Consider the following 19,090-nt stretch of genomic DNA (forward strand, 5'->3'; position numbering starts at 1 on the left):
GCCTGCTTGACCACTCACTCACTTTTCCCGCCACTCAGCACCAGTTGCTTTTCCAGCCACTCGACGCTTCCTTCCGGCCCACCCAACCCACCCCCGGCCTATATAAATTCCCCTTTCTATGCTGCCCAGCTACTTAACCCAGAAGTTCGCCTGGCTGTTCGGACCTTGCCTTGACTCTCTCAGACACTTCACTGACTGCTGCTTGCTCAAAAAGGTAAACTTTGCCGGTTGCGGCCTAGCATTCCACCCCCCCAATCCCCGGGCTCGCAGGATCATTTGCGGGCCTCATGCCAACCCCCTGGTCCCCAGGTACCCATGCCTGCCTGCCTGACCTAGCTAAGCCGCCTAGCTAACCACCCACCTTCCCCCCCAGCCTCCAGCTTGTTTACCTTCGCTCTTCGGACCGAATCTTGAGCCGCTGGTCACAACGCCTGTCTTACTTCACTTGCTGTAATCCATTGCATCAGCAAGCAACTGAATCTCCCTGCCTGCAATCAAGCTCATTGGTAAGCAGCTCTATCTGCCTGCCTGCCTTCTCCTTCAATTGGGTAAGTTTTTTTCCCCTTTGGGAACTTTAAAAAAATAGTTAATTGGGTTTTTTTTTTAGTTGATCTTTTTTTAGAGCTAGCCATTTAAAGTTTAGGAAGTTTTAAATTTAGCTGCTTTTATATAAAAATAAAATAAAATAAAATAATATTTGTGCAGCTTTCTGAGATTTGTGTGTTTCTGTAGTGTTTCACTCTAACTACACAAACACGCAAAATCTCACAAAGCTGTATGTGGAATTGTGTGTGTGTGAAGTGTGTTGTGTTGTGTGTGTGTAAAGTGTGAAAGTTGGTTTTTTGGGCTTTTTGTGGCTGTGTGAGGTTCCTGCTTGTTGCAGGGGCCATTTTGGGTCTGGCACAGCTGCTTTTGCATTGTGAGTGAGCCAGTTGTGTTTGTTGTGCGAAGGTTAGTTTTTTGGGCTTTTTGAGGTGTTCTGTATGCTTTCACATTATGTGTCATCAGCTAACAAAGCTGGTTTTTTTCTTTTTGCAGTAGCTGCCACCTTTAACAGGAAGGATGAAAAGGCAACAGACTTTGATGGGTTTCTTGGCCAAGAAACCAAAGCTTGAACAACCACCAGCAGAAGTGGAACAAAAACCATCTCCTGTGCCACAAGCATCACCACCTGAAACCGAAGAAAGCAGCAAATCAAGTATAGACTCACCCGCCGTACCTGAAATTGGAAGCATTCTTCCAGACTGCTGGACCATGCAACAGTACAGCTACTTCCAAGAGAAGTATGACGGCTTAGAAGTTTCAAACAAGAAACTGGGTTGTACATACTGTGTGAAACATGCCTTCGCAATGGAGAGTGGTATTCATGTGTCCAATGAGTGGAAGCTTTTCAAGGTTGAGCCGGCAGGGAAAAACAAGGAAGTGTGCCAGGCGTCTCTCCGGAAGAAAATGAGAGAACATTTTGTATTGAAATCACACACCATTTGTAGAGACAATGTAAAACAAGCTGAGCCGGAAGCCATAACAAAAGCAGTGGACAAGATTTCTGAAAGGCAATTTAGCACCACTTCTAAAATGTTCAAAATTGTTTACAGCCTGGCAAAAGCATGCAGACCAATTTCAAGCATAGAGGAATTGATAGAATTACAAACTGAAAATGGAGTAGATCTGGGAGTAGGATTGCATTCAAGGCCAACAGTTGTAAAATAGTTGAGTGCATTGCAAATGAAATTAAAAACCAAATGTTTCCAGCATCGTTGCACGGAATCTGAAAATATGTCTGATCATTGATGAAGCCTCAACAGTATCCTGCAAATCGGTTCTGATAGTTTTCTTAAAAGTTGAGGACTCAGCGGACCCACCAACTATTTTTGTCGAGTTTGTTGAGTTGAAGAAACAAGATGCAGAGACAATATGTTCTGCAGTTTTTGAAAGTTTACATAAAGTTGGCTTTACCTGGGACAACCTACAAAAGAATTTGATAGCGTTCTGCTCTGATGGTGCCAGCGTTATGCTTGGGAGAAAATCTGGAGTGAGCACCAGAATAGCAATCAACTTTACAAACATCATCATATGGCACTGCTTGAACCATCGTCTCTAACTTGTTTTAGATGACGACATAAAAGAAATTAAACAAGTAAATCATTTAAAAAATTTTATTGATAAGATATGCTCTATTTTCCAGGAGTCCAATAAAAACCAAATGGAACTTGACGAAATATCTGAAAAACTTGAAATTATAAGGATTGGTCGAGTTTTTGGGCCAAGATGGGCTGCCTGTAGTTTACGGACGACCATAGCTGTGTAGCATGCTTATCCTGTGTTACATCAATATTTTCATGGGAGTGCAAAATACTCAGGTATGGCTGCCCATCTGGAAAATAAATATTTTTAAAATGATTTGGCATTGATGATAGACATTTTGGAGGAAATTTCACTTCTTTCAACTGCACTGCAAGCACACAATACGGACATAATAAAAGCTGAAAAACTGGTGAGAAGATCAGTAAAAGCATTTGAACTGCTAACAAAGGGAAAGGGCCCATACAAAAGAAAAGTTGAAGAACTAATTACCTCAGAAACCTTCAGGAATATAAACTTCATAGAAAACCATCGATTTGCTGGTCTTCATCGAGAAAGACTTTTACAAAGTATCATCAAAAATTTGCAGAAATGATTGATGGACTGTGACCATTTAAAAACTGGGAACCAACTACAAGACACCACAAACCAACTACAGTTTCTACAGTTTTTAGTGCCAGAGTACTGGGATTTCGAGGAAATATTCCATGAGCAGCAGCTGAAGGACAACTGCGCACATTTACTGCCATTTTCAACTACAACATTGACATCAACGACTATAGAGATTTTGTTGAGATTGTCTTAAAAGATCCGAAGAGGTATGCAATTCCTGACAGTATCAAAAAAGCAGACGATATTGTCAGAACAATTGCAGTGAGTTCTGCAGAAGTGGAAAGGGGTTTTTCGAAAATGAACCTGATATGTTCAGAGAGCAGAAGTCGCCTAGCTGTTTCCAATCTAAACAACCTCATAACCATCAGCGTTATCGGACTACCTCTTCCAAAATGGGACCCTATTCCTGTAGTGAAAAAATGGTTCAGAGAACACCATCGCTCAGCCAATGATCCGCGCATTAAGTGCAAGAAAAGTGGAACTGATGAGAGTGCCACTGAAATAGCTATGTGGAAAAATCTCAAAGCTAAAGATGACTAACAGTTTTATGTAAGTATTTATGTATCTCTTTTATTGTTTTTTATTGTTTTGTGTACTTCTGTTAATCTTATTTACATATAAATGGTTAAATTTATATATCATGTTATCTCCTTGTAGGTCATTATAATCATTGCTGCAAGAAGCGACGTTGAAGACAATACTTTTATTGCTCTTATGTAAGTATTTGTCTACATTTTAATGTTTTGTGTACTTCGCTTATTATTTAAGAATTTATTGCATGAAATAATTAGTATAACTTCTTTTTGTAGAACAAAAAAGGGAAAAGAAGTGATGTCAACTTGCCCACGCCCACCTGACCAACATGCCACGCCCACCCAGTCACCTGACCAACAAACCACGCCCACTAATTAAGCCACGCCCACAGAACCGGTAGCGAAAATTTTTAGATTTCACCCCTGATGTAAACTGTACAAAAATAAAACCTAACACAAAGAAACTTAATGATTTTTTATCATGAGATGTTCTTTGGTGTTCATGTCAGGTCTCAGGATAATAATGTAGCATTTGGGGATAAAGATGCAGCCCAGTAAACCCAGGCCAGAGGCCAGGATGGAGAAGATCTGCACAGCTACCATGTATTTCCCCTTGGTGCTCAGATATGTGGGAACAAAGGAGATCCAAACGCTACAAAAAACCAACATGCTGAAGGTGATCAGTTTGGCTTCGTTAAAGGCCCCTGGCAGATTTCGAGCCAGAAATGCCACCAAGAAACAGATGGCAGCCAAAAAGCCCATGTAGCCAAGAGCAGAGTAGAACATGGTGACAGAGCCTTCATTGCACTGCAGCAGGATGTGTTCTGGTTGGGAATGAAAGTCAGAATCTGGGAATGGGGGAAAGACTCCCAGCCACATCATACAGAGGCCTACTTGAACACCAGAGCAGGATAAAACAATAGAGTTGGCCAGACTCTTCCCCAGCCATTTCCTCATGCTGCTGCCTGGCTTTGTGGCCAGAAAGGCCACCACCACCATGACAGTCTTGGCCAGCAAGGAAGACACAGCAACTGAGAAAACAATACTGAAAATGGTTTGTCGAAGGAGACAGGTCATTTTCACGGGGCGACCGATGAATAGAAGTGTTGCAATATTTTCAGGATCAGACTCAATAAAGATAATAGGAGTTAGAGCTTTAAATATATTTCTTTTTAATTATGATAGGCATTCTATATTCACTGAATATTCAAGGTAGAAGCAACGAGAATGGTGAGGGTGGCTCCTTATATATACAAGGGGTGGAGCTAGGAATGGGAGTGGTAAGTTATGAATACATTAAAGTCCAAAGAATAAGTTAACCTCTGATGTTCCATATATACATTATTTACACATTGGAGAATAAGGCATTTACATCTGACAAATCCCCCTCTAAATGCCGGTTCGTTACACAACATCAATTACATTCTGATTCAGGACAATATAATACATATAATTTAGAAGTTAAATATTTGTGTTGTTTAGAAGGTAAGGGTTTTGTTAATATGTCAGCTAATTGTTCAGAAGTATCGCAATGTATTGCTTTAATGAATCCGTCTTGGGACAGTTGTCTCACATGCTTAAACTTTATATCAATATGCCTGGACCTTTGTCCAATTGCATCGGATCTGGATATTTCAATGGCCGCTTTATTGTCTTCATGCATAATAAATGGTAAGGTGGGTTTCTTCCAAACATCAGTGATCAGATCATTGAACCATACAAGGTTATTTGCAGCCTTGGACAAACAAACATATTCCGCTTCTGTAGTAGAAGTGGCTACTAGTTCTTGTTTACCAGTATACCAGTAAACTGGACAATCATTCAATAGAAAAACATAACCAGAAGTACTCTTTCTGCATGATGTATCACCAGCCCAATCTGCATCAGCATAACAAGTAATTTTTGGTTCTCTGTCATTATTGGGTTCCAACATTAAACAAAAATCTAATGTACCCTTCAGATATCTTAGAATTCTTTTGACAGCTTCCCAATGATACAAGGTTGGTTTACTAACATATCTTGACAATAGATTGAGAGGTAATGCAATATCTGGCCTAGTCCAATTAGATATATAAAGGAGTGAACCTATAACTGATCTGTAAAATGTGTTGTCTTTAAACTCAGGGGAAGATTCATCAGTGTTTCTAAGAAAATCAGTTTGCATAGGGGTGTCACAGGTTTTAGCATTATTTAAGTTACATTTGTTTAGGAGTTCGATGATTTTATCTTTCTGTGTAAGTTTGAATCCCCTTTTAGTTTTGTTAATTTGCACACCAAGGTATTTATTCACTTTACCCAGAGATTTCAGTGAGAAGTGTTCATTTAACTTATTTACAAAGATTTCCCTGCTCTCTTTATGCTTTCCAATGTATAAAATATCGTCCACGTAAATTAATACAAATTCAATATGATCATTACTCTTTTTTACAAAGAAACAGTTATCAGCAGTGGTGGCGTTGAAATCCATGGTCTTAAGTACTTTTACCAAGCAATCGTACCATATTTTGCCGGATTGCTTTAATCCGTACAGACTCTTATTTAATAACCAAATTTCGTTCTTATTAGTGTATTGACTGTGTGGTGCTCTTACATATATTTCCTTATCTAATTTTGCATGTAAGTATGCGGTCTGTATGTCATATTGGAATACGTCCAGATTGAGTGCAGATGCTACTACAAGGGCTGTTTTGACACTCTCTGTTCTCACTGTGGGTGAATATGTATCAGTATAGTCTTCTGGATATTTTTGTGCATAGCCTTGTGCAACTAGTCTAGCCTTGTATAAGGTATTGCCTCCTTCTAAGTTCTTAATTTTATAAATCCACCTGGTACCTATAATTGTTTTATCCTTAGGTGCGATCGCAGGTGTGAATACATTTAATCCTTGTAAACTTTCCATCTCTTTTTCCATAGCTAGTTCCCATTTTTCTCTTTCTTCATGTGGAAGTTTCAATACTTCTTCATATGTATTAGGTGTTATTTGTTCTCCATTCATATGCATTATGTAATCTTTGTATTTATTTGGTATTTGGTTTCTATTGTTTCTAATAGTTCTTTCAGGCTTGCTATGGTTATCATGCAAATATCTAGCTTCCTTTTTTGTTAATGTGTCTGTCTTTATTTTATGCTGACTATTAGTCCAAGTTTTGGTTTTGTTCTTACTTTTGTTAATATTTTGATTTTCTGTTGTTCCTTCCTCGCAAGATATCGTATCTTTACATTTATTAGGAAATATTTCATTAAGGTGCAATTTTGACCAATTGGCCTGTTCATGGAACACAGCTGTTCTGGATACTATAAATTTGTTATTACTATCAATAAATCTGTACCCTTTGGTTCCAGTTTCGTATCCCATGAATCTTAATCTCCTGGATACGTTTTCTCCCTTTCTCCTCAATTGTTTAGGTATGTGTACGTCTGCAGTGACTCCAAATATGTGCATGTGTGATAATTTGGGTTTTCTATTGTACATCACCTCATATGGTGTCTTATTCACAATACTGGACCAGGTTCTATTTTGAGTGTAATTTGAATAATGTAATGCCTCTGACCAAAATTGTTTGCCTAAACCAGCATCCTCTAATGTGCACCTAATCATGGTTTGTAGTGTGGAATTTTTCCTCTCTGCAACTCCATTTTGAAATGCAGAAAAAGGATTGGACGTGAAATGTAACATTCCTCTATCCTTTAACCATTGGGAGAATTCTTTAGACATGAACTCACATCCCCTATCTGTCATAATTTGCTTTATTCTGATATTATGTTGTGTTTCTATACGTTTGTAGAATTCCTTAAATTTCTGAAATGTTTCATCCTTGTGCTTTAATGTGTAAACAAAACCATATCGGCTGTAGTCATCCACTATTGTTAGGAAGTAACGTTTTCTATAGGTAATTGAGGGACTTAATGGACCAACTAAGTCCATATGTACCAAATCAAAAATATTGTTAGTTGATCTGTTAGATTTTTTTGGTCTGGGACTGGTTTTTAGTTTGGTGGACTTACATACTGAGCATTCCAAATAATTTTCACAATTTTTTATTTTGACACCTTCTGCGTGTTCAGTCATTTTTTGTACTACAGGAAAGCTTGCATGTCCTAACTTCCTGTGTAAGATGTGAGCACACTCATCATGAATTGGTTTACCTATTTTTGGTTTCTTTTCCTTGTATGTATTTTTGTGATCATGAGTTATTCTACACTCATCATTGTCACTGTTACTGACATTTTCATCATCTGCTTCAATACAATCTTCCATATTTGAATCAATGTTATGTAAACATCTTTCTTTAGTTATCAGATAGGGTAGACCTCCTTTTATCATTACAGTACCTACATTTGTTTTGTTCTTTTCTATAGTTGCTTTCCCCTTTGAGAAAACTATATTGATATCAGATTCTTTGCTTAATTTTATGGCACTTAGTATGTTGTGAGGTATTTCTGGGATTAATAATACCCCCTCTATTTTCCCTAGACCAGGCAAGGTCACATTTCCTTTGCCTAGTACTTGAACCTTTTCTTGATTAGCTACCTTTATCACAAACTTATCTTCTATAAATGAAGATAATATACTTTTGTTGTTGGTGGTGTGATTTGTTGCACCAGAATCAATAAGCCAATTGTTATTCTCATCCTGCTGTGTTCTGGTGCTGTCTTGTTTATTTAGCCCATTCAGTGACCCAGATTTCCTCTCTTTTGAATTTTCTCTACCCCCTCTACCTTCTTTGTAATTTGGTGGGCTTCTATATTTGTGTCTATCTGTGGAAGATTGTCTGTAATTATATTTGCTCCTATATTCTGGTCTATGTCTCTCTCTTGAGACTTTGGGGCAGTCTCTTCTACTATGTTCCCTGGATCCACAATTGTAGCATCTAAAGGCCTCATTATGTTTATCTTGAAAGACTACTTTCCTAAAAGGTTTGTGGTCTGTTTGGTTACTGGATCGATTTTTTCTTGAATTGTCTTCTGCTATCAATTTGTTAGATAGACTTTCTATGGATAAATATCCCAAATTAATGGTATCTAAGTGTGACATAAAGCTATCCCATGATGGATCAAGTGAATTGATAATGACACTTTTCATTGTTTGATCTGAAATCACTTCCCCCCTCAATTGTAGCTCAGCTCTTATTTTGTTTAGATTTATCAAATGCTCACTTATAGAAACCCCTGGTTTTACTCTAGAGGAAAAGAAATCCTTAGACATTCTTGTGGTTGTAGCTACGCTATCGCTGTGAAATAGATTAAACATGCATTGAATTATTTCTGATACAGTTAGGTTTGGTTTGATGCTATGATACATTGCAGGAGACACGCTAGATATTATTATGAAAAATGCTCTATGATGTAAACAATCTATTTTTAAAGTCCAAGGTCTTCTTGGAGGGCTAGTTATAAAGAATAGTAAATTTTCTTTCATGAAAATAACCTGAAGCTGTTGATACCACTCTTGTAAATTAATGCCATCAATTCTAAGTTTTGGGAAGTCACTGGGTAAGTTACCTACATTATTCTGTCCATTACTTACAACCTGGGGCAGTCCGTGATCTCTCAAGTGCAGGAAATTACAGAACGGCATTGGGATGCTTGCAATGAGTCTGCGCGGTTCTCTGGCCAGTTCAAGTCCTTCTGGGTCGTCTACGTAGTTTCGCACATGCGCGTTGCTCATTTCTTCTTTGGTGGCGTCGTGGAAGGTTCTCTCCCTTTCAGCTCTCTCGATCCGCTCCTCCTCAGATGAGTCGGTCTCTGGCTCGGTTTTTGGGGTTCTGGTGGTGGTGACGGTTCTTTTCTTCTTTTTGTGTGCGTTGGTATTCGATTTTGTCTGTGGTGTAGGGCGAAATCGGCATGGCTCTCTGGGCTCGGGCGTCGTCGCTTTCGAAGTCAGGATGGGAGCGTGCAGGTCTTGAGTCACCGGTTTGATTTCTTGCTTCTTCGTAGATGTCTTGGTAATTTTCAGTCTTGGCCCAAAAGCAGCAAAAAGCGTTTTCATTGCTGATTTTACTTGAGATTTTGTTAAATCGTCTTCACTTTCTGATTTTGGATCATCTGAAGAGTTTGAGACTTCTTTCTCACTTTCTTCGTCTGATAGTGTTTTTCGCGCCAGAAATTTTGAACTGAGCGTTTTGATTGGCTCTGCTCCATTCTCTTTTGAAGTTCGTTGAAACCAAGATGGCTGCCATTCAAAATTTCGCGCGGGATCACATCTTTTCTTTTTAACAACTATTTTCTCAGTAGTCATCTCACTTACGATTTTTTGATCTTTGGGTTTTTCTTTAATGACGTTTTTCTCTCTCGCTGCTCCGCTGTTCTTCAGCATCTCCTGGAGGTCCGCGATGAGACTTTCATCATTCTTTTGGCTTTTTAGTATCTTTAATATCTCTGACCTGAGTTCGTTATTTTCTATTTCGATTTCTTTCTGGTCATTATTTTCACTCATTAGTTCTTCTTCTTCAGTGGTGTATTCTTCGGATTCTTTCGAAATCGCATTGGTGGATTCGTTGATCATCTCTTGATCAGTTTCTATTTCTTTGCTGTAGGCCCTGGTGTTGGGCCTATCTTTCTTGGACATTTTTAATTACTTATTGAGTCAATTAACCATCCTCTGCTACCAGCTTGTTGCAATATTTTCAGGATCAGACTCAATAAAGATAATAGGAGTTAGAGCTTTAAATATATTTCTTTTTAATTATGATAGGCATTCTATATTCACTGAATATTCAAGGTAGAAGCAACGAGAATGGTGAGGGTGGCTCCTTATATATACAAGGGGTGGAGCTAGGAATGGGAGTGGTAAGTTATGAATACATTAAAGTCCAAAGAATAAGTTAACCTCTGATGTTCCATATATACATTATTTACACATTGGAGAATAAGGCATTTACATCTGACAAGAAGGGAAGTCAAGAAAGAAAGCAGGAGTGAAACCAGGAGGATGTAGGTGAGTTCACAGTTGTTGGCTTTGACTATGGGAGTGTCTTGGTATTTCATGAAGATTCCCAGAATAAAGGCGGTGGTTAGGGACAAAGCGATGGCAAAGAAAGCCAGGATGAGTCCCAACAATTCTTGATAGGATAAGAAGCTTATATTTTTGGGGACACACTGATCTCGCTTCTTATTGGAATACTGGTCAACTGGACACTTTTCACAATGGGCTGCATCTGAGAAAGAAAATGGTTAGCATGAATCTGTTTCTGTAGCTGTAGGAGCATGAAAACCACATCAGAAATCAAATACTGCATTTTCAAAGAATAATATTTCTCCCCAGTGATATTAATATTATACAGCATTAGTTAAAATAACCAAACAGTCTTTTTAAAAGCTGAAGATGAATGTGATTATCAACTCTCAAAACTTGTCCTCTTTCCCGAAATCAAGCAAAAAAGTAACAACTCAGTAGAAATCAGCAACCTTTCATTATATGTTTTAATGTTCACAACATCATCCAAATTTGGCGATAGTGCCCAATCTTTGAAGTTTGTGGATGCCTTCAAGCAATTTAATATTTTTCTTGCTTCTTTATCAAATATCCCCCCAAAAACAAGATAGAATATTGATTGCATCTTGATTTTTTTTTTTTTGAGCCACTTACTGTACCTTCTTGCACAGAGAATGTTCCTTCCATACACAGAGAACAGTCATAGCAGCAAACTGGGGCTCCCTCTCTCACAAGCTTGACATAACCTGGGGAGCAACTTTCTGTACATCTTGAATAAGGCATCATCTAAACATAAACAGAAAGATTAGTCAGGGTGATATACTGTATGAATTAGAAGGAATTACTGAAATCAAGTGGCTTCCAAAAGCTCAGGAGCACATTGAGCGAAATCAGTCAAGAAGTAGTGGCATGAACTGTAATTACTCTCCTTGCAAGGGGCAAATGAAAGATCATTCTCTTTCTCTATCAATCTCCATTGTAGATCCCAAAACAGACTTACTGCCTTATTTTTTTCCCCAAAGAAAATTAGTTCCATTACAAAAGGTGTTTCTCCTTAGGGCATGTATGAGAATGCTTACCGTATTTTTCGGACTATAAGACACACCCCAAAAGAGGGTGAAAATTTCAGTGCATCTTATACACTGAATGTAGCCAAAAATGCGAGGCATGGAGGAAGCAATGGTCTTCGGCAATCCCTGCAGCCTGGAACAGCTGATTGGGGGTATTCTGGGAGACCAATCTACCCGCCAATCAGCTGCACATACTGAATCAGGCTGCAATAATGTGCTGAGGCTGACCAGGCTGTTTGTGCAAGGACTGTCACAGTTTGCAGCAGGAAGGAAAACACAAGTAGAACAGAAGAGTTTCAGTTTCAGTTTCAGAGATCAGCACAGCATGCAGCTTTAAAATAATCGACCTAAGCCACGCCCAGGCTCCTTTCATGTTGCTCCCACAGCAAATACTGTTTCACTTTCCAAACAGCCCTCAACTCTCTCACACACTGACAGGATGCTAGCCAGCTGAATACTGATGGATGCTGGTAGGCAGAGGCAGATTTTTTTTTTTCTTATTTCCCTCCCCAAAAACTAAGGTGCACTTTATACTCCGGAGTGTCTAATCCTCCAAAAAATATGGTATATATTTTTTCTCCATCTTTGCTTTTCATATTCTGGATTTTTCTCACAAAGGTGCTTTTTCAAGACCACTGATCTTTGTTTTCCTTTGAAGACATTCCACTTCTCATTCCAGAAGCTTCTTCAGTTCTGACTGAATGGTGAAGTATGGAAGAATTTATAATCCTTGCAGTCATCTGGTCGTTAGCAGTCTTTCTGAAAGTTGTTGAGGCCACTGGAAATTTATCTGCACCCTCAGGGTCACCTGAATAGTGCAAATGGGTGTGGAACCTTCCTGCAATTGCTGAATCTATATCTATATCCTGTTTACAACACAGTCTTTTCAGTGGTTCCAAATCTTTCCATCCTCCACCATTCAGTCAGAACTGAAGAAGCTTCTTGGATGAGAAGTGAAACATCTTCAAGGGAAAACAAAGTCCAGGTGCCTTTTGAAAAAGCACCTTTGATACAACCTGGATGACTGAGAATCTCCATAGACATTCTGGATTTTCTCTTACTGAAAAGAAGATAAATTTGATGTACTATAAATTATGGCAACATATTTCAGTTTAATAATGTAGATTGCAAATCCTGCAATACAATGCAGATTCCAGTGTGTGATAGATTATTGTAAAACCTCTAAAGTAAAATGATATTTAATGAATTAATGAGGCTTTAAGTTCTCTTATTTGGAAGTGAGGGAATTGAAGGGTAACTCAACTGGCCTCAATAAGATTTACTTCTGAGCAGAAAATTTTCCACATATGGAGATAAATAGAAGAGCAAAATCCAAGCAGCCGCAACTACTTTGTTAAATAAAGTTGGCCATTGGATGGCGCTTTGATTGACAGATATCTTGACTTCCGAGGAGGCTTGTCTTTCTACAGTCCCAATTTTCACCCCCGCATCTGATTTGTTCAAAGCTGATGTCCACTGCATGATATCAAAGTCACCAACAGGAACTCCATTTTCATCAAAAGAAATCCCATCTCGGGAAATATTGTGATGTTGGAAGTTTCTCAGGAACCTATGAAGCTGCAGGAAAAAAAAACATTCCAATTTGAGCCTTTATTCAATATTTTTCTTGCTATTATTCCGGATTGGAGGTACTCTGAATAATTTAACCTCTTCAAATCATCACTACAGTCTGAAACAGATTGATTCAGCATTTCATGGGAAGCTTCTTTCAGTCATTCTCCTGTATTTTACAGTTCTTTTTCAAATATTTAGAGAAGAGAAGAGAAGAGAAGAGAAGAGAAGAGAAGAGAAGAGAAGAGAAGAGAAGAGAAGAGAAGAGAAGAGAAGAGAAGAGTTGAAAGGGACCTTGGAGATCTTCTAATCCATCCCCCTGCTTAGGCAGGAAACCCTACACAACTTCAGACAAATGGCTATCCAACATCTTCTTAAAAAGGTCCAGTGTTGGAGCATTCACAGCTTCTGGAGGCAAGTTGTTCCACTGATTAATTGTTCTAACTGTCAGGAAATTGTTGCATCTCTCCTTGATTAGTTTCTACCCATTGCTTCTTGTCCTACCGTCAGGTGCTTTGGAGAATAGCTTGACTCCCTCTTCTTTGTGGAAACCCCTGAGATATTGGAACACTGCTATCATGTCTCCCCTAGTCCTTCTTTTCATTAAACTCAATTCCAGCAACCGTTCTTCATATGTTTTAGCCTCCAGTCCTCTAATCATCTTTGTTGCTCTTCCCTGCTCACTTTCTAGAGTCTCAACATCTTTTTTACATTGTGGCAACCAAAACTGGATGCAGTAATCCAGGAATGGCCCTACCAAGGAATTATAAAGTGTTATTATCACTTCCTGTGATCTTGATTCTATCCCTCTGTTTATGCAGCCCACAACTGTGTTGGTTTTTTTGGCAGCTGCTGCACGCTGCTGGCTCATATTTAAATGGTTGTCCACTGGGACTCCAAGATCCCTCTCATAGTTACCATCATTGAGTAAGGTGTCACATATACTGTACCTGCATTTGTTTTCTTGCCTAAATGTAGAACTTAACTTTTTTTACCATTAAATTTGCTTTTGTTAGATAGCATGCAATGTTCATGTCTGTCAGGATCCTTCTGTATCTTAAGCCTATCTTGTTGGCTGTTCCTGCCAGCTTGGTGTTATCTGCAAATTTGATGAGTTCCCCATCTATCCCCTCATCCAAATAATTCATTATCTCACATTCTTGAAAACATGGAATAGATAACACCACAATCAGGTGGCTTTGTAACTGGCTAACAAATTATATTCAACATGTAGTCCTCTGGAGAACCTCATCCACATGGAGGAAAGTAAGCAATGGGGTACCCTAAGTTTCCATTTGAGGCCCAGCACTCTTCAATATCTTCAAAAAAGATCTAGGTGAGGGAATTGAAGGGTAACTGATCAAATTTGCAGATGACACTAAGCTGGCAGGAATAGCCAACACTCCAGAAGACAAGCTCAAGATCCAAAAAGATCTTGACAAATTGAACATGGTCCCCTACCTAACAACATGAAATTCAACATAGATAAAATTAAGGTTTTACACTTATTCAACAAAAACCAACAGTACAGGTACAGACTACGTGTCAAGGTTCCGAAAGATGCCCTAATTAATTCATGCACCATGATCCAAACTTCAAAGGAAATATATTCATTTATTAGGAACACCATTCCGGCAATACTCGGATGCAGTTAGGACTGATGCTACGTAGATTTACGTTCCCCTATGACCCTGTCTCTCCCCTCCTCTCTGGCCATGTCATAAATCACATTCTCCAATTAACCACTTTGGCTGGCTGTGAAACTTAACACCCTCCTTCTGATTGCGGTGAGAAAGAATGTATGGAATTCACTCCAGTTCTTTCTCCCTCCTGCTCATGGCAACTTGAAAGCTTTGCAAGTTGACACTACGTGAAATTTGGCTTAATGCCAGTAACTGTGAGAAGGATCTTGGAGTCCTAGTGAACAATCACTTAAATATGAGCCAACAATGTGTGGCAGCAGACAAAAATGCCAATGCAATCCTAGGCTGCGTTAATAAAGGGATAGAATCAAGATCACATGAAGTTCTTGTCAGATGTAAATGCCTTATTCTCTAATGTGTAAATAGTATATGAACGGGGTATCAGGGGTTAACTTATTCTTCACTTGTTAATGTATTCATAATTCACCACTCCCACATATAGCTCCACCCATTGTATATATAAGGAGCTACATGCACCCTTTTCCTTGCTTCTATCTGTGAATATTCAGTGAATATAGAATGCCTATTGTAAATAAAAGGAAATATATTTAAACCTTTAACTCTTACTAATCTTATTGAGTCTGATCCTGAAAATATTGCAACAAGCTGGTAGCAGAGGATGATTAATTGACTCAATAAAAACTTAAAAATGTCTAAGAAAGATAGGCCCAACACCAGGGCCTACAGCAAAGAAATGGAAACAGAACAAGAAATAATCAACGAATCCACAAACGCAATTTCGAGAGAATCCGAAGAATACACCACTGAAGACGAAGAAATAATAGATGAAAATGATGACCAGGAGGAAATCGAGATAGAGAATAACGAACTCAGGTCAGAGATATTAAAATTATTAAAGAGCCAGAAGAATGATGAAAGCCTCATCGCGAACCTCCAAGATATGCTGAAGAACAGCGGAGCAGCGAGAGAGAAAAACATCACTAATGAAAAGTCTAAAGACCCAAAAATAGTGAGTGATATGACTGCAGAGAAAATCATTGCAAAGAAGAAAAACGGTGATCCCGCGCGAAATTTTGAATGGCAGCCATCTTGGTTTCAACAGGCCTCCAAAATGAGCGAAGCAGAGCCAATCAAAAAGCTCAATTCAAAATTTCTGGCGCGAAAAACATTACCAGACAACGAAAATGAAAAAGAAGATTCAAACACCTCAGAAGAATCAGAATCAGAAAGTGAAGGTGATTCAACAAACTACCAAATAAAATCAGCAATGAAAACGCTTTTTGCCGCATTTGGGCCAAAACTAAAAATTACAAAAAAGCTAACGAAGAAGCGAGCGAGCAAGCCAATGCCTCAAGACCTGCCCGCTCCCATCCAGACTACGAGAGCGCTGACGCCTGAACCCAGAGAGCCTTGCCGATACCGCCCTACGCCACAGACCGAAGCAAGCACCAACGCCCTCAAAAGAAGAGGAAGAACAGCCGCCGTCGTCAGGACTCCCAAAATCGAACCAGAGACCGATTCGTCCGAGGAGGAGCAGAACGAGCGAGCCGCAATGGGGAGAACCTTCCACGACGACTCCAAAGAAGAAATGGACAACGCGCATGCGCAAGACTACGCAGATGGCCCGGGAAGACATGAACTGACGAGAAGACCGCGCAGACTCGTTGCGAGCATCCCCACGCCGTTTTGCAATTTTCTGCATTTACGAGACCACGGACTACCTCAGGTTGTAAGTAATGGGCCCAATAATGTCGGAAATTTACCCAGTGACTTCCCGAAGCTAAGGGTTGATGGCATTAACTTGCAAGAATGGTATCAACAGCTCCAGGTTGTCTTTATGAAGGAAAGCTTACTATTTTTTATCACTAGTCCCCCAAAAAGACCTTGGACTATAAAAATAGATTGTTTACACCATAGAGCATTTTTCTTAATAATATCTAGTGTGTCTCCTGCAATGTATCACAGCATTAAGCCAAATCTGACTGTTTCAGAAATTATTCAATGCATGTTTAATTTGTTTCACAGTGATAGTGTAGCTACCACCACAAGGATGTCTAAAGATTTCTTTTCATCTAGGATAAAACCAGGGGTTTCCATAAGTGAGCATTTAATATCTTTAAACAAAATAAGAGCTGAGCTGCATTTGAGGGGGGAGGTGATTTCAGACCAAACAATGAAAAGTGTTATTATCAACTCACTTGATCCATCATGGGACAATTTTATGTCACATTTAGACACAATCAATCTAGGATACTTATCCATAGAAAGTCTATCCAATAAATTGATAGCAGAAGACAATTCAAGGAGAAATCGTTCTAACAATCACACAGAACACAAACCATATAGGAAAGTAGCTTTCCAAGAAAAATATAATGAAACATTTAAATGTCACAATTGTGGATCCAGGGAACACAATAGAAGAGATTGCCCCAAGATTTCAAAGGAAAGACATAGGTCAGAATATAGGAACAAATACAATTATAGACAGTCTTCCATAGACAGACATAGATATAGAAGCCCACCAAATTACAAAGAGAATAGAGGGGGCAGAGATAATTCAAAGGATAGAAAATCTGGCTCACTGAATGGGTTAAATAAACAAGACAACACTAACATACAGCAAAATGAGAACAATAATTGGCTTATTGATTCTGGAGCAACTAATCACACCACTAATAACAAAAATATATTGTCTTCATTTACAGAAGATAAATTTGTAATAAAGGTAGCTAACCAAGAAAAGGTTCAAGTATTAGGTAGAGGGAATGTAACCCTGCCTGGTCTAGGAAAAATAGAGGGGGTATTGCTAATACCTGAAATACCTCATAACATACTAAGTGCCATAAAACTAAGTAGAGATTCTGACATTAACATTGTTTTTTCAAAAGGAAAAGCGACTTTAGAGAAGAATAAAATAAATATAGGCACTGTGATGATTAAAGGAGGCCTACCTTATCTGATAACAAAGGAAAAATGGCTGCATAACATTGATTCAAATATGGGAGATTGTATTGAAGTAGATGATGAAAATATTAGCAACAGTGATAATGATGAATGTAAAATATCTCATGATCACATAGATGCACACAATAAAAAAAAACCAAAGATAGGTAAGCCAATTCATGATGAGTGTGCTCACATCTTACATAGGAAGTTAGGACATGCCAGTTTTCCTGTAGTACAAAAAATGACTGAACACGCAGAAGGTGTTAAAATAAAAAATTGTGAAAACTATTTGGAATGCTCAGTATGTAAATCTACAAAACTAAAAACTAGTCCCAGGCCAAGAAAATCTACTAGATCAACTAACAAAATTTTTGATTTAGTACACATGGACTTAGTTGGTCCATTAACTCCATCAATCACTTATAGAAAACGTTACTTCTTGACAATAGTAGACGATTATAGCCGCTATGGATTTGTTTATACATTAAAACACAAAGATGAAACCTTTCAAAAATTTAAAGAATTTTACAAACGCATAGAAACACAACACAATATCAAAATAAAACAAATCATGACAGATAGGGGATGTGAATTCATGTCTAAAGAATTCTCCCAATGGTTAAAAGACAAAGGAATGTTACATTACACATCTAGTCCATTTTCTGCGTTCCAGAACGGGATTGTAGAGAGGAAGAATTCAACATTACAAACCATGATTAGATGCACATTGGAAGATGCTGGCTTAAGCAAACAATTCTGGTCAGAAGCCTTACATTATTCAAATTACACACAAAATAGAACCTGGTCCAGCATTGTAAATAATACACCATATGAAGTGATGTATAATAGGAAACCAAAATTAGCACACATGCACATATTCGGAGTCACTGCAGACGTACACATACCTAAGCAATTAAGAAGAAAGGGAGAAAACGTATCCAGAAGACTCAGATTTATGGGATATGAGACTGGCACTAAAGGGTACAGATTCATTGATAATAATAACAAATTTATAGTCTCCAGAACAGCTGTGTTCCATGAACAGGCCAACTGGTCTAAATTACATCTTAATGAAATATTTCCAAATAAATACAAAGATACAAAATCCCATGAGAAAGGGACCATAGAAAAGCAAAATATCAACAAATATAAAAACAAAACCAAAACTTGGACAAATAGCCAACACAAAATAAAGACAGACACACTAACAAAAAAGGAAGCAAGATATTTGCATGATAACGATAGTAAACCTGAAAAAACTATTAGAAACACCAGAAATCAAATGCCAAATAAATACAAGGATTATATAATGCACATGGATGGTGAGCCAACAACACCTAATACATATGAGGAAGTGTTAAAACTCCCTCGTGAAGAAAAAGAAAAATGGGAATTAGCGATGAAAAAGGAGATGGAAAGTTTACAAGGATTAAATGTATTTACACCTGCAATTGCACCTAAAGATAAAACAATTATTGGTACCAGGTGGATATATAAAATTAAGAACTTAGAGGGAGGCAATACTCTATACAAAGCTAGACTAGTTGCACAAGGTTATGCACAGAAATATCCGGAGGACTATACTGACACGTATTCCCCCACTGTAAGAACAGAAAGTGTCAAAACAGCTCTAGTGGTAGCATCAGCACTCAATCTTGATGTATTTCAATATGACAT

The 19,090-nt window shown here is 38.4% G+C and overlaps 1 pseudogene; it reads left to right on the forward strand.

Moving 5' to 3' along the window:
- Positions 1 to 1,037: 1,037 nt before the first annotated feature.
- On the forward strand, positions 1,038 to 1,772 carry LOC148115631 (E3 SUMO-protein ligase KIAA1586-like; annotated as a pseudogene).
- Positions 1,773 to 19,090: the final 17,318 nt, after the last annotated feature.

The sequence above is a fragment of the Pantherophis guttatus genome, chromosome 2 (assembly GCF_059756535.1).
Source record: "Pantherophis guttatus breed Tessera chromosome 2, ASM5975653v1, whole genome shotgun sequence".
NCBI lineage: Eukaryota > Metazoa > Chordata > Lepidosauria > Squamata > Colubridae > Pantherophis > Pantherophis guttatus.